Here is a 17,462-nt window from a genome sequence, read left to right on the forward strand (position 1 = left end):
TAGTTCAGTGATAGAGCACATCACAGACACCAAGTAGACATTAGACTTAATCTTGATATTTTTTTGTTTGCAGAACTGTTTTCTTTAAATGCCTAGGGAAAATTCCCAATTTCAGTGGGTTCTGGACCAAGTCCTAGCATATCAAGCACTTGCTAACAATACACCTGTGTTTATTCATCCATTTCAGATGCTGATCTGTGACATATAAATGCAATGTACTGCACGCATTTTGAAAAGAGGTGGCCTCCTTCAGCTTGTGATAAATCCTGCCTGGGAATGATGCATAGCCTCAAAGGGGAAACTTGAAAATAGGAAAAGGCAAGCACCCCTCCACAGCCTGTACAGCCCTAGAGTAAGCCCTGACCCCCAGGGCTTACCAGAATAAAAAACACCGCACAGATATGATCATGGACCTGCAAGGAATCAGCCAAAGTCTGCACAGGCCCCAGAAAAATACGGGTCTGGTAGCACGTTGCAGAGCACAGTACAGACACTGGAGTGCATGAGCTCTGTGGGTGTGACCTCTGCTGGATGCAGGGTGCCCTGCACAGTGCGGTGTCAGCACATCCTTACACACCACAGTTGCCAGGATTTTTCCATCACCCTGAGCACCTGAGCTCCACATTCCCGCTGAGAGCTGACACGTCCCCCCTCTTCTTTGGAAGCTGTAATTTGCAGTGCTTGCCAGCAGGTGGCACAAAGGACTTAACGGTCTGCCTCTGCTGCCTACGATAAAACGGACTTCCTAAGATGTCTGTCTAGCTTCTGCTTAGTCCATGTGCCTGGTAGCGCTGTCAAGTGTATACTCTATAATAAAAGGAGGTTCTCCAGATGTCTTATGGCACAGTAGTAATGCTTCTTTACACACATACACACACACACACGATTACATATGATCAGATTGTGTCTGGGTAATAGAAGGTGTAAAGAAAAAGGTATTGAAATGCCAGCTCTTGTGAGAGCAATAGCCTGATACCGGAACTCCTGCTCGTGTCAGAAGGAGTAATCATCAAAAGCTGGATCTTATGCACAGAAAGGGCACCCTTTCAGCAATTAAACAGGGAATAGATAGTGACATGAATAAGGGCTCTTAAATACATAAATGCATTAATACAGCTGTGCATACAACCTAGGAGGGTACCAAGCAAAGCAGAGGCTAAAAAAGCTCTACCTAGTGAACCAGAATTAACTAGATTTCATTGCTTCTATGCATATTCCACAGCTGAACAGATTGATTACACTCAAATATCCTCCTTTTTAAGTGGATCCGCTTATTGCTGTTCTTTGCTGATGCCTGCTCCTCATTGATTTTATCTTGCTACAGTCACTAGGGAGCTGGATGCTTCATGGGCAGCAGCTCTGTAACAAAGATGAGGGAATTAATCTCACACTGGCAGACTCATGGGTCTGTGTATGGCTCTGAACTACTGGGTCACAGGAGTTATCACCAGCTTTTCATAGTAATAAGTTCAGCTTCCTGTGCTTGGGCACAACAGTACCGCATGAGTCAGTAGCATACAAGAGCATGGACTGAGCTAAGGACTGTTGTAACATCCTCTGTAGCCTGGGACACAGCAAGGCTTTGTTCCATCTGCATGATACAATTTCTAATCTTAGGAACAAAGCCAGCCATGCAGAAATGAAGACAAAGACAAGCTGGATCACCAGGGATTGGGAAATGAGAGGGAAGGGCAGCTGAGAATGGACTGAATACTAGTGCTAGTTCTGTGGGGCTGCTGTACCTGCACCCACGGCTTTTATTTAACAGGTCTGAAACCCCCCAGGGCTTGCCTCTGCCATTCGGGGTTATTTCTCACTGAGCTATAGACAACTGCTTTCACATACTTGTGCTTAAATCTTTTACGTCTCACTGGCACCTGAATTAAGAGGCATTTCAGCACTGAATTTACTCTTGCTTTAGCGTCTGGCTCCCAGAAAAGACAGATCACTGTGTACCAGGAAAGGCAATAGTTATTATCAGCCTGTTGTATATAGTGCCAGTGCTGACATCAAGATTATTCTGGCCTCAGGGAGCACAGGAAGGTATGGGATTTTGAAACAGAGCTACAGAAATGAAGATAAAAGTCAACATAAAGCTTTGCTAACTTTCTGCCTTTGTTCCCCCATACTTCCACCCAGCTGAAATATAATGACTATGTGCTAGGCTTGGAAAAACTAAACGAGCAAGAAGAAGGTATGGTTATGCCCAGTCACAGAGAAGTTGGAGACTCCCCCCTCTGGACTTGTAGAGCTGAGGGGGAGGCAACTGGCACCAGTGTAATGTTTCCTTGGAGCATAATGCCATCTGCTGGGACTTGCTATTAGCAGATGAGGTAGCTCAAATAAACTTGATAAATGAGTCCAGCAGGGCTAGAAATCACACGCTGCCTCATAGCCATGTTAGCAGAGACAGAATGCAATCACATTTTCAGTTAGCAACACCGTATGATTTAATAGAACTGTTTTTAGAGATTTTCGTTCCTTACTGCCTAATACATTGCTACGGAGTATGACAGTGTATGTACACCCTACACTACGTTCAGACTGGCTGTTAGTGCTGTAAGCTTTTCCCTTGGAATGAAAAAAACAAAGATGATGTGTCATGACAGGGCAAATGAAACTTTCATGGTGGTGCTGCATGAAATGTAACAGCTTGCCTAAAAACATGTTTCCCCAAGGATGAGGAGAAGAAAAATAGAGACCACAGCACGTGCATTCAAGAGTGTTTCTTGAATGCAAAGGCTGCCTATCATGCAGGGACACAAATGGGCACATGGGTTTGTCATTGCTGATGGTGTCCCAGAACAAGAACACTGACACATTGCATTGGTTCCACCGCACTACTGTTGCGGGGACAGCAGTACAGGCTCTTCAGAACTGACTGTCTATGTTTGGTGGCGATCTCAGTTTGGTGGTTGAGTTGAGATCATTAGATGATTGGGAGTGCAAGATGCTAGTACCAGTATTGCCCAAGTTCAAATCCTAACCTAATATGTGACTGTCTCAGCAGCCTCTTTCCTGCTTTTCAATGCATGTGTGTTGGCTAGAGACTTAAATTCTGCTTCATGTGTTGAGGTAGCAGGTATCTTTGCAAGTACACCTTTGAGTCCTACTTCTCTCTTCAGTACCTGCTGGCTTGAAACTATAATTGACATGCTGAGATAAATCTTTTTTTTATCAGTGGTCTTTTGGGAAGGAATTGTCTTGCTACGAATAACTATGTGATACGTTCTTTTTCCTAGTTTGGAACATCCTTTCACATTGGTGTGCCGTGTGAGATTCACTGAGACCAGTGGTAGCCTAAGCGACGCTGAGAGCCTCAGAGGCATTAACTTGACTGTGAGAGAGTGACTGAATAGTCTAATATGCTCTGCAAAGGTTTCAGTCTCTTTCAAAAACAGGTCTTTGAATCCTATTCCTGCCACGGGGTGCCTACCATATTGAGATACACACATTTACAGGCAGTATATGCTAGAAAATACTTGTTTCAGTCCTGTAATGGATGCATTGACTGTGAAGATGATAGTTCTTTTAAAAGAAACTCAGGATGACTCTGCATCTTTCTTGTTTTGAAATATCTTTGTACCCTGCAAATCTCACGGGAAGCATATGCTTTAGTGACTTGTCATGCTGAATGCCTCAGGTTGATTAGATTTGTTGTTTCAGGATGGCTAATGGGTTGCTTGATGACAGCCTCATTGAGGTTGAAATCATTAAGAAAGAAAATACTCCTATAGCATCTTGTCTGGTGGACCATCTACATTTCTGTGGCACGATTACAGCGTCTCTATAGGTATGTGTTTGAATACCTCTACCCTCAGAAATGTTAAATTGAGAGACTTGCTGAATTTATTTATGGAGATCTGATGTTGAACTGATCCAAAATACTGTTTATGCCATAACAGTATTCAGTGTAATAATATTATTGGAGGCATGACTACACCTGGCTCATGAGTGAAAAGTTAATATACTTCAGTTAATTAAAGTGAGTTTTTTGCTCTGGAGCATTTATTCCCCGAGAATGCTGATAGCTACCATACACCTTGCTTCTGACTAGACAAATGTTTTGAGTATGTTAAGACACTGACAGAGCAGTTTGTTTGTTTAGAATATTCCTCATTTCCTTGACCTCATTTTTTGGTCAAGGTACGTGGTAAACGTATTACCTTGCTTACTCCTGTTTTGTGGCCAGGCAGGGGGCAAAGTGATTATTAAATGATATTTACTTGGCCTAACAGCTAGCAATCAGTGTTAACGTATGACAGTGTGTGAGACTGCATTCCTGAGAGTGACAATTTGTTAAAAATTTCCAAGCCTTAGGTAAAGCTTCTGAGCCATAGTAATCTTAAAGACTTTTCCTTAAACAATGCTGGTTTTAATCCTCCTGTCAAGTATGTTGGGTAGCAGTGAAGAGTAAGTCTAAATATACAAGTGTTCCTCTCCCAACAAACACATTTCTCTGCTATTTGGGATCGTTATTTTAGGTCCTTATGAAAGCCACCTCTTCATCACATCATTTAAGCAGTACTAAAAGCTAAAAGTTGGATTCTCATACAGATTGTATGTGGTCAGAATTGTAGAAGTTTAGGTCATAACCCTGAGCTATTTCTTACTGTCTCTGAACTATTAAATCAGTGGGGATTAAGCTGAGCTGTTTTACAGCCAGCAGAGCACTGCTGAGGGCGGAAGGCACAGCATTTTTATGAACTATTCAATTTTTTGGTTTAAGGAACAGTTTGTTTCAAGAACGTGATACTCAAAATGCAAACACCTGTGAAGTTTTATTGGATTATAAATTCATGCTTTTTTGTTGCCTCGAACTGCCTTTTATTAGGGAAGAACAGCTTAGTCATTATTGCGCACCTGCAAACATCTCATACTAGGTACCCTTCCTCCTCAGAGGTGTAGAAAGGATGCTCAGATTGCACCAACCACTTCATGCAAAACATAGCTCCCTCTGCTTCTGTCAACAAGTGCTGGAAGGCTAATGCTGCTTTCCCCCTTACACTGTAACTAAATAGCCTGTTGTGTAGCAGCAGAGATCTGACTGCAGTTCTTGCCCTTGCTTGTGACAATTCAAATCACAGCTCCTGCCTGCCAGCTGGACTTCCACTCTGATATATTATGAAGATAAATCAGCTTTGTGTTCATTCTTCAGCAAGGAGGCAACCCCTAATGGCCCACAGACTTGCAACAAAAGCAAGAAGACACAATGTTCATCCACTTGTAGAAGCTTCCTGTGGCCATGGGAAATGCAGGAAGGAATTATGGGCCACATGTTGCATGTAGTTTAGGGACTGTCACTCTAGAGGTGCCAGCCACGGTGATTATATTGGGTCTGAAACACTACATGGCATGCTACCTTAGTTGTACTGGGCCTGCCTGTGCTGGAAATTCTCCCTGAGATCTTTTGGGTCCCTTACTGTGATGCATTTTCTGCCTTTTTAGTAACGGCCATACCCACCATTAGGAAACGTTTCCAAAAAATACCAACCTTTGATTGTGCGATACTTTAGGTATGATATGCACATTACTCAGATGAAGGGCAGGTAGTCAGTCTTAACAGTTAACTGCAGTATCTGTTATTCCTGGCACTTATTTCTGTAGTTAAGTGTTAAACAACTGCTGTCCCACTTTAATGAGCTTAAAACAAAAATAATAAATGTACAACAGCTCATTATTTCTGTCTTTCCTAACAGGCTTGTTTCAGAGGCCCTCACTTAGCAGCTCTTGTGATTCATGCCAAATGGAACTAATTTCCATGACTATTAGGATCATTTGCAGAGTGTTACACATTACACAGCACAGGTTTGCAGTGAACCCTCTCTGAAACCTGTTTTCTGCTGGTGATGGACTCTATCACAGCAGCACTGTGACTACTGTGGATCTCCCTGCACCTGCATGAACAGGAGCACTGTATAAAACCAAAAAGGTTAAATGAAAATATCTACTGCCAAGAGAAACATCTTATTTCTTGTGAGCAGCTTTATTCTTTTAAATGTGTTAAGTCCAGCTCAGAATTGCCTAACGGCAGGAGCCTTTATTTTGCCCCTTATAGGACATACATACATACATCACAAATAGAAAAGCCATTTCAGATTCTTGAGAAGGATGAAGTAGGAGTCTGCTGGGTGAGTCTGAGAAAATATTCCTCTGAAATGTAAAAATGGCACCATTTCAAGTTTATGTCTCCAATTACCCTAACACAGCTATTTTCAAGGCAGGGCAATGCATATCCACAGAAAGAAAAGTATTAAGGGCTCCTGGGCTTCCCTCTTAGAAAAGCAAAGAGGGCATTCAGCTCAATGTTGTTTCTTGCATAGGGCAAAGCTGCCATCGAGAGTCTTATCCTCTACCTGTCCCCAGACAGCTGGGGTGAATGTGACAAGAAAGGTTGCACCTAGCCAGTAGTGATAAGGGAGGATTCATCATTTTTGTAGCCCTCATACCTTGGTTTTGAGGCATGCACTGTGCAAACTTTTAACTTCACCTAGAGGCATGGCGCTCTGTGCATTTAAATGATGAGCAAATCCAGGATTGCAAGTCAACACAGACAGCAATATGGAGGTGATTAGCATCATTAAAGGGGTTTACAAACTCAGGCTGAACTTTCTTAATTACTTAATGAAACAAATTCACTTCAGTTTCTATTAAATCTTTCAGATTGCCTCAATCGACTCTGAGGGGTGTGAATAAGCAGGGATTCGCTTGGTCACTGTTGTGTAAGAAGGGGTAGTAAGCTCCGAACCTGCACATGTGCATTACAGGGATCTGTCTTTAATCCTGAAAAGGAGAAGGATGCCTTGGATAACCTGTTGAGTTCCCTTCCAGACTTACTATGATGTTATTCCTGTGGCATCAGGACTGAATCCAGGCCACAGATACATAGATGTATGTGACATGTGGTGTTGTCTTGGTCAACAAAGGGTTTTTTCTGTGCTTTGTTTGCCTTCTGCTGTGTTCCTCCAAAGCCTCCTGCTTGCTGTAACAGCCCTCACCAATGGCAACTTCTCGTTACGCTCTTTCCCATAGACTAATCTATTGCCCAGAGCAATAGCCTGAAGAACACTGGAGACTGCAGAGATCTAAAATGAAATCAGTGCAGAGAAACTACCTTTTGTTCTTTCCCAGATAAATGAAATACAAGCATATCCTTGCCAGAAACAAAGGAACCTGTCCCACAGAGAAATTATATTGCTGCTGTTTCTCACTAAGGGGACACTGGAAGACAGAATGCTCTTCAGGCTGTGAAACGCCCTGCTATGAAAAGCAGTGGCCATGCCTTGCGCTCTCCCTCCTCACTGGGCACTGAATGTAGCCTGAGTCAACTGGCCACTACCCTTATCCTCAGGGCACCAAGCAAAAACCACGACTGTCACTTTGAAGGTTTATTTAGGTTTTTACTTTCTTTAAATTTCTAACTCAGATCCAAGCTTTCCCATAGCACTGTATTTCTTTATTGCAGTGATGGGTGTACTCCTGCTGGTGGACTGCTCAGGCCATCCTTCTGCACGGCAAGTGACCATGTTGTGAGAACCGTTTCTTTTCCATACCATGTTTCTGCTAGAAAAGCCACTTTTCAGCAGCTTGGCAGGCGAAGGAAAGGACCAGTGGAAGGGCGACACCAGCCCATTTTTAACTGGCTTGAGAGCTAACTCTTAGAAGACCTACTTTTTTTTTCTACAGAAAATAACTGAGTAGCCCAAGGAAGCAGCCTTTTTACCTCCTAAACCGCCGTAACCGTGACCGCAAGACCAGCGTACAACACCCTCACCTGCTGCCTTTTGAGAGCCACTCAATACGACGGCGAGCCCCACCAGGCGGTGGCTGCCAGCTGTGCGGGAAGGTGGAGCTTGGCCCGTCCCCGCCTCACAACCGGAGCTGCCGCAGGCCCTTCCCGAGCTTGGGGATTCGGTTGAGTTAGTTGAAGCGGTGTAACAGTAATGGGGAGCGGAGACCGGTCTGCTTGCGGTTACCGCCTGTCAGGGAGCCCCTGTTTGACTGCAGCGGCGTCATGTGAGAAGGGGAGGGAAGGGGTGGGAAGGGGTAAAGGCAGAGTTGAGGCTTTCCATTACTCGCTTGGAGCGTCGGCGGTTTGTACTCGTTTTGCACAGGTGTGGATAGTCGGGCGTGCCCTAGGAAAAGGGCTGCTGGCTTCCTGAATCTGTGGATTTAGTACCCTGAGTGTTTGCTGTTGTGTTGGAAGATCGTTCAGGACAGGAGGTAGTTTCAGGGGTATTGCTGGCTTCATGAGCCTAATTTGTCAGTAATCTGTGCAAAAAATGAGCATTGCTTTAACTAAAAATATTGACTTCCTTGAGTTGGACTGTTCTGGCTTCTCAAAGTAATGTCCTGTAGTTAAACTGACTTTTGATGTTGCTGACTTTGCTTCCTTCATTTTGCCAGCATGGTGGCTTTCTGCTGACTGGAATGAACTCACCACTTACATTTCAGAGGTAAAAAGATAGACTGGTGTTTGTGTTTGAACCAGTATCTGATTTCTGCACAAGAATAAGTATAGGCCTCTGTTGCTAAGCTTTAGCTTCTGATAGTTTTCTCTGCTCATGCTGGTTAGGGACTGAGTGGAGCAGCAGTGCTGAAAAATGGCTGAGAGTCATCACTGGGTAAGAACTTGTGTGGCTCTTTGCATAGGTGGTATTGGGACACAGTGGTATTGATCCAGTCAGTACCTAAGCTCTGGGCTTTGGTCCTAAGCTTGGTAATAGTACAAGGATTTAATACTCTTTTGTCATTGTCCAGAAGCAACATCACATGGCCTTTTGCCTTTTGGGTTGTTTTGGAAGAATTATGAATGTATTGCTGATGTCTAGGAAGCAGTGCATTTCAATTGAAAATACGGTTGTGTGACCTGTCTTGAGCTCAGATGAGGAGGAAGCTAGTCCTTCTCTCCTGTGGAACAAAGCAAAAGACCTGTTAAAAGCTCTGTGACACATTGTGATTTATGCTTCATAGATTTATCAGCTTTGAACCTTTTTTGCTCATCACCTGCAGTGCTGCTGGTAGAAAGTAATTCTTGTTAGCTGTAGATTTGCTTCTGCTGGGAACATCAGAAAATTTGAAGAAAACAGCTTTACTAGGTATGTATGAGACTAGAACAGCTGGTAAAAAATTGGTACTTCTTGCTCTGGAAAGATCAGGAGAGACTGAAATGAGATGAACCCCTAATCTAGTTTCAAGGTAAAGCAGAGTATGTAAGAATATCTTCATGCCATCTGGGAGTATGTGTATACTTCAGCATGTTATACTGCTCAGCTTGTACTGGACATGACATCTTGGTAATTCCTAGATGCGCTACTGCTACAACAAAAGTTATTTATTTTTCTGGTTTCCACAATTCCTTTTTCCACAGTATATAAGCACTTTTTATTATTTGAAAGAAGAGGCAACTTGTTGGAGTATTCTTGAGAGAGCTGAAACGAGCAGTAAAAGCTTGCTTTCTGCTTCCATCTGTCTAGTTACAGTCAAATATCTGATGACTGGTACCATGAGATGTAGTCATTTTGCTTGGGTTCTGATCTCATGCTTTTTATGACCTACTGTACCCCAGAACTGGCACAGTTATGTAAATTAAAGGATGTGCTGTGAATTTATTTAGACTTCTGACACTGAGTACTCTTGTGATGGCAAACCAACCACAAATTCCTGATATGAGCTGTTGCTCCTTTGAGCTATGACGGAACTGATCTTTGGCAATCTGTTAAGTGTTATTCTTCAGAGCAAACAATTCCTAATCTAGCAGGATGGTATACAGTCTCACTGGGCTTGGAGTTACTGTTTACGTTGTCTGAGTCATTTAGGCAATTGGGATTGGTTTTGATTGACTGATGCTCCAAAGATCTTTGGCTGGACCTCAGAGCTGAGATAAAAATGTTAAATTTGTTATTTTTGGTAATAAATTACTATACATGAGATCAAACTGACCTGGTTATGGGCATGATACCTGTGAAGTCAGGAAGCCCTTATGCAGTTCTGAGGAAAAATGTCATCTACCTGAGACAGAGATACGAAGTTGGTGTGGAGTATACCACTTGTTTCAGACTATATTACCAGGTGCCTTTGCTGCAGGAGAATAGGGTTCTGCCTCTGGAGGGGACCATTAGTGACTTGCACTTTCCTCTGCCCACTGCCTCTGAGGGAATATATCTGTTGGGGCTCCAACCACTTAAGACTACCAACTCGTCTTTTGGCCATTGTCCAGGCTGCAGCCTGTATCTCGTTGGGCCCCACAATATGTGGTTCGTCTTAAGCACCCATCCAGAACTGCACTGTGATACCTGACTCTGGCAAGTGCAGCCCTTCTGGTCCTTGCTGAGAATTTCCTTTGTTGCTTGTAAACATTTATGAGTCCTGTGGAAGCACTAATTAGCATCAGGCCTAATTTCTCACTTCCTCAGGCTTTGTTAGAGAATCTGCTTTATTCTGAAGGAGACTTTCGTGTACAACAAGCGCAGTCTCGTGTGGGGAGAAGGCCAAGAGGGATCACTTGGGCAGTATCCCTATATTAATCCACTTCCAGATGGGGATTCCTGATTCTCTCATTAATTTCTTTGCTATTAATATAATTCCTGTTCAATTCCTGTACACATTCTGGAAGCCATCATGATAGTGTGAGTTACATCTGATTGATTCGTGTCAGCAGCTCAGGGGTCCTAGTGATTATTGCACTTTGTGTGGAGATGGAATCCCTTGTGATCATTGTGCTATGTGCAAAGGGTATGATAAGTGTCCCTGTCAATACCACAGTGAGGAGGAAGAGGAAACAAGGGAGTAATTCCCCTGGGTCAACTGCAGTATTGTGCAAAGAAATGTTTTGTTCATTGTTTAAATTGCACGAATGTTCTTAGAAAAGGAAGGAGGGGGGTAGGTAACTTAGAGATGAAATCTGTGCGCTGAACAAATAAACACGTAAGGAGTGGAATTTATGGGGGCTAAGATGGCGGTCAGACTTGTGATAGACATTATATTTCTTCACCTGGAGACAAGACCCCAGCAACAGGTGAAGAAGCCCGGGAAAAGAAGACAAAAGGATTGGCTGAAACCCCAGAAGCCCGGGAAAAGAAGACAACAGGATTGGCTGAAACCCAAGAAGCCCGGGAAAAGAAGACAACAGGATTGGCTGAAACCCAAGAAGCCCGGGAAAAGAAGACAACAGGATTGGCTGAAACCCAAGAAGCCCGTGAAACCAAAAAGCGTAAGAGACTATCCCCGGAAGTTCCCCTCGTGTGTCTCGGGCGGAGCAGAGTCTCCCTGGTGCACCCAGCACTGCCTGCTTATTGTCTCTCGATATTAATTATAATAAAAATCAATTAAAACAGATTGGCTAGGTTTTTATAACAATAGTAAAGCCCCCTTCCACATTATTCATCTAACCAAATGCAAAACAGGCTAACAAAACTTGGTGGAATTGCATATAAGCAGTTTTATACTGTATTTAAATAAAACTTGTGAGAACTGGCTTTTCTGTTTCTTGTAAAAATGGCAATGCAGCAAGTTCTGTTGTGTGTGAACTTCTGGTCCTGGCATGCAGGATTAATGTGATGTCTGTCCACTGTGTGCCAAGGTCAGCAATGTGCATTTCTGACAATGTGGACTTACAAGTGCTAAAGAGCATAATTTTGCCATTTTGTTATATACTTTGGTTTTAGATTATTCTGATGTATTTTTTACCTTAGGTCCACAGGAAGAACAGGCCATTTAAAACATTTTTCTGTAAAGAATACTTTATAATGGCCTTTCTGAACCTTTCATTTGACTGTTCAAAGGTAAAGAAGCCAATATCTTTAAAGAGCTTCATTCTTATCAAAATTTTAAGGCTCTCCTTCATCTTTTATTATATTGCACATATGGTTGTCAAAGTAGAAAAGTAATTGCCTTGTGTACCTTTTCTTCCTTGGCTTACTCCAACAAACATTCTAGTTAAAGAGCTTTCAGGAGCTTTAGAGAAGGCTTGGGACTCCAGGCATGTTGTAACTTAAACCTAATGGTGGAGCAAATAGCTGGAAGGGTTGTCATTACCAGGTTGGAGCTGCTGCTGTGGGTTCATTAGCCAAAATGTTACTGTTTCTGTTCTATGGTTGCAGGGCCTCATCTTGCAGCTTAGTCCTGTGCGGCTGTTTCTGTGATCAGACTCCTAGTATGGGAATTCATAAGAAGAGTGTTTGAAAAACTCTGTCCTTCTAAAACCTGCTTGGACAGCAGACAGACTAGGGCTCGGAATTTTAATGATTCAACCTTTTCTTCTTGAGTTCATTACTTTTTCCACTTTCCCGTTTATGCTAGCCTGCCATACCTTTTGCAGTTACAATGCAACTTAAAATTCAGCTTGTTGTCTTGGATTGCTCTCTCACGGAAGCATAGTGTTTGTTGCCCCATAACATACAGGTTATGTATTTATGTCACTTATTGTGTGAGTGACTTTGATCAAATCACCACAGAGACATGCATGTCAAACAGCTGCTGCTATAATATACAGAGAAAACATTGTGGAGGCATTAATTCTGGGAAGGCACTGTGACAGCAAAAAATGTGAGCTATGGAGATAAATTTCACTCTTCGGTGTGAAAACTGACTTCTGCTATACAGACTTGGGTCAGAGTATAGATCAGTGGTGGGGTGCAGACTTCGACTCTTCTGCACCATTTCCTTGCAAGCACTGAAACACAGATCTGCAGAGGTGAAGTTGTAGCATCTGGCTGTTTTGAGGGTCCCATGACATGGCTGAATACATTTTCTCCAAATCAGGTGATGAAGAAAATAATTATTTTAAAACACTGTTTCTGCTGGCAGTTTAATACTCACAGAGTGGGGGACTAGATTGTACAGAGTGTTATGGTAGCCACAGTTTGGTTTTGATTGTCTATAAGATGGTTTTGGTTTTTTTTTTTTTAGCTAGTACCACAGCCCTGCCCATCTTTTCTGTGCTTGTAGATCAAAAGACATTTTTGTAAAACTGAATTTGTTCGGAAGAGTGTTCTCGGACTGAAAAATCAGTGGGTATAGACTTTGCTGCTTTACTTGTCTATAAAGTATTTGCTGTGCTGCTAATATAACCACTGTCCATTTTGAAAGGGCCATCCTAAAATTTTGAGTGTTTCAAATCTTTAAAAGTTTGCATCAGTATGAATAGAAATTAATTTGCTCACCCTTTGGTGCTCCCTGGAATTATCCCATTGATTTAAATGGCACTTTTGGTTAGAAATTAGGTTGTACAATGAGGTCTGTAACTTTTGAGCATGGCTCTGCAGATACTCTTGACTACTGTTATGACAGTTCTACATGAGCTGAGATGCTTTAAGCATTTATAAGCCCTTAAAATGAGCTCGCTAAGCTGGTTCTGCTACAGGAGACATGACCTTTCTGGTAGCTCATAAACCCCTCTGAAATGTGTTAGTATTCCGAACATAGTCTTTGGGACTATTATATTACATCAACAGTAAAATCCATTTAAGGACTTAACTGCCGTGCTGGTTTGATACTAGCTATAGCCATAAATAGGATACAAGGTAGTGACTGGAACATAATGCTTTGGTACTGAACTATGATTTGTGGTTTCATCTTTGCATTATCTAGCATATATATCCTCAAAGTATTTTAAACTGCAGGCTGAACAAGGATACGAAGAAGTCTCCTCCTCCTCTGTCTGCAAATAGAACTTCGTTCAAAGAAAGAAGTTGAAATGTGGGAGCCCTGTGAAAGTAGGTTATTGCCGTTCAGTGATTTCTTTGCACTCTTTCAGTCTTCCTATGCGTCATATTATGAGCATTTTCACTGTTAGTTGTGAGACAGTAGAATGAAGTGATTTGGAAGATTTATTGCAATGAGCCAAACACCTGAGTGTTTTTCTGGCTCTCTTGCTGAAGCATATGTACAGTTTATTGACCTGGATTACTTTAGCCTGAAGAAGCAGGTTAAAACCTGGGCTGTATTTAGCAGGGCTCTGTAAGGGACCAGAGTTTGAGTTTGGGCAATAGGTATACACAGTTCAGGAGTCATTTCACCAGTGACTGACTGTCTCAACATGCTATTGGCATGTTATGCCCTTCAGCTACCTTAAAGAACATGTTGTTAAGAAACCAGTATGTGAAAGAAAATGGCTTTTTGTTGTAGATTTTTTGTTGTAATTTTTGTTGGGGTTTTGTGGTTGTTTTGTTGTTTTTGGTGTTTGTGGCGGTGGTGCTGTTGTGTTGCTGTGTTGGTTTTTTTTGGTGATTTTATTTTATTGTATTTTATTTTATTTCATTTCATTTTTTTATTAAAATGTCACTCGATGCCAAAGGTGATAGCTAAGTCCAGAAGCATACCATAGCTGATTTGCTATTGTGCTCAGCTACATGTGCTGTCACTTGCTCGTTTCTTTCAGTTTAGCGTATTGCTTGAGAACATGTGGCACTCTGGGAAAAATAAATATTGGTATTAAAAAATGAATCAGAGGTTAGCCAAGGGCTCCCCTTCTGGAGGGAACTGCAAAATTCTGAGTTGGAGATGTCTGTACCTTTGGGGATCAGTGCCCTGTTTTAATTGATAAAAAGTATGTGCTGCTTTGGATATGGAAATAAAGCCTGAAAAGGATGTATACTTGAAATGCGGCCTGTTTATGCCTAGGCAGTCTTGTAAGAAAGCAGTTGTTTATTATAGCCTATTGCATGTGATTCTGAGTGGAAAGGGGACCCATTAATGCCACCAGCATTAAAGTTTCTCTGCACAAGAATTGGTTCTTCCTCCTTGCTCTGAACTCTTCACTTCTGTGGTATTTAGTGAAGAAATCTGTCAAGCGTTGTATTGTGGAACAGTGTGGGTCAAAGTCTGGCCAGGTATTGCTTACCTCTTTGTGACCTTTGCAATTAGAAGCTGGCTTTCTGGTAAAACATAAACCAGCCTTCATGAAAGCACATACCACGGAGAGCAGTGGTTATCTTCGGAGTTTCGACTTTCTCTCATCTCCTGTCAGTCTTTACATTTTCTGTTTAAATGTTATCTGCTGCTTATTCTTCTCATTTTCAAACTGCAGGGAACATGAGTTTCTCTCTGTAGAGCTAATTACGTAGCAGTAGATCTGGTTAGAAGTTTTTTAGATGGAAGTTGGAGGGGGGTTTGTTTAGGACTTTTTTTAGTTCTTTTGGTTAGGGCTCTTGTAGTCTTAAGAGAATGTGAAAGCAAAAGAAAATCCCAGTGACTGTGGCAGTCTCCCAGGAAATGAGAAATCCAGGGTAGCGCCTGCTTTCCCAGATTCCAACTAGGATCTTAATTTGAGTCTACTCATATCTGAGTCTACTCAGAGAGGGTTATGTTGCACAAGCCATAGGGGTTTGGGTAAGTATTGGCTGTTGATTATTCTTGTTGGGAGAATTGGGAGTTGCAGCTTTCTGCTGAGGAAAAGGGTGCCTACTTGAAATAGATTACTGTAATAAGGTATGGACACCTTAGAATTTATTTACAGGATCCTCCAAATAACATAATGCTTATCTCAAGTATTGAAATGTTTGGAGTCATCTTACTTGCTGGTTTGTGTCAGTCCCTGGTTTGTTTTCTGCAGTCTGTGTAGCCCACACTTTGATGGAAAGAATACTAGGCTGTTACACAACACTCATTTCCATAGCCAACATTTTCCCACCTCTGTGCATGTATCCCTTCTGTCCTTTGTGGTAGGCTGCCTTATCCACAACAGCAGCTCTTTGTGGGAAGGGTTTTTCTCTCCGAAGCATGACGGTCTTTAGGCAGAGATTTGTTAGTATTGTCATTATTTCTGTAACTCGCTTCTTGGGACATGTGAGGGGACCTGGGCTATTCCATGTTACACATCTTTTACCTTTTGTACATGAAGCTTTCAAAGCCTGTACTGGGGTTCAGGTGGGAGGCTTTAACCTGATTTCGTATTGAGTTAGAAAAGCAAATAAAATTCTACACCATAAATGCATACATTAGCTCAGGCTGTGCTATCATTTACAGCTGTATCCAGAGCAAACTACTTGGGGGTTGAGATAAAAAAACATAGGTGTGGCCCTGGAACTGAAAACATGATAGGGAGAAGAGACACATGCATACTCTGAGGTGGAGCATGCCAACAAGCCTCTGTATTCTTTAGTAATGAGAGGTGGTCATAAACATGAAGGGAGAAGAAACTATTCTTCCTTTTAAATCATTCTATGCAAATGCCCAAATAATAAATTATTCTGTAGAATGTTTTTATGCTTCATGTGTCTTGCCTGTGTCAAAAGTCAGTCTAGCCGCTTGTGGTTTTGTTGGCTAGGAATTATTCTGTACAAGGTTACTTACTTGTTAATGTAGAAACTGTATCACTGCTGTGTTACAGAAGCAGCTACTTTCAGGTAAGTTGTATAGTGTACAAGAAAGAAATCAAGACTCTAAGCCATGTGACTGTTTCCTTTATTGGTATCAGCTGATAACCTGAGCTACTGAGTTAACTTACTGCAGCATCTTAGAATCACAGAATCCTAGAATCATATGGAAGGGACCTTTAAAGATTGTTTAGACCAACCTCTTGCCGTGGGCAGGGATATGTCTCACTAGGTTGCTCAAAGACCTGTCCTTGAGCACTTGGCAACCACAGCTTCTCTGGGCAGCCTGTTCCAGTGTCTTGCTGTCTGTGTCATAAATTATTTTGATGTAGTCCATGTTACAGTTAGCTTTCTGGGCTGCAGGAGCAAGTTGCCTCTTAATGCCCAAGTTTTCATCCACCAGTATCCCCCAAGTCCTTCTCAGCAGGGCCACTTGATTCATTGTAACTCTTCAGACATGACCACCCAGCAATTCCTTATCCATCTCACAGCCATCAATCAACGAGTATCTTTACAGTTTAGTGGCAAGAATGTTGTGGAGGACTATATTAAGGGCCATACAGAAGTCCATGTAGGTAATGTCTGTAGTTCTCCCCTGTCCACTGATGCAGTCACTCCATTGTAGAAGGCCACTGAATTAGTCAGGCTTCATATGCTTCAATTTTATTATCATACATAAAATGTTTTTTCTTACACGTGTCTGCTTTGCCTCCTGCCTATAACCCCAAGAAAAAGTTGGGGTTGAAGTGCTGAATGAGGCTTTATGACCTTCATCTTGGCAGAGCTCAATTAGGCAGTTTTTAATTATTCACTAGAATTTGACAGATGCTGGTAAGCTCTCTGTCTTCTATTTTTCTTTGGTTTGTTTTTTTGGTGTGTTTTTGTTTGTTTGTTTGTTTTCTCCTAGTATTACAAGACCTGCTTTGATAAATGCTGTTTTCTCTTGTCTGATTAATAGGACAGTATTTCCATTTCCAATTGGTCCTGTTCAGTCAAGGGAGAATTGGAAATTCAGAGATGGATCCAGTTTCCTGTTGGGTTGAAGTTTTCACAGGTAAACTGCATCCTGGAGAACACTTCTTTTGTCTGACACCAGGACTTGCTGCTAAGGTTCAGATTTGGAGTGTGATAACTGTAGGGGTGTGA

The 17,462-nt window shown here is 42.1% G+C and overlaps 1 long non-coding RNA gene across 2 annotated transcripts in view; it reads left to right on the forward strand.

Moving 5' to 3' along the window:
• Window positions 1–17,462, forward strand: part of LOC130602000 (uncharacterized) — a 56,542-nt gene that overhangs the window by 1,487 nt on the left and 37,593 nt on the right. The window lies entirely within an intron of this gene.

This window comes from Pezoporus wallicus, unplaced genomic scaffold, assembly GCF_028554395.1.
Source record: "Pezoporus wallicus isolate ANWC-B61680 ecotype Strahan unplaced genomic scaffold, APGP_CSIRO_Pwel_v1 contig_8042, whole genome shotgun sequence".
Classification (NCBI taxonomy): Eukaryota; Metazoa; Chordata; class Aves; order Psittaciformes; family Psittacidae; genus Pezoporus; species Pezoporus wallicus.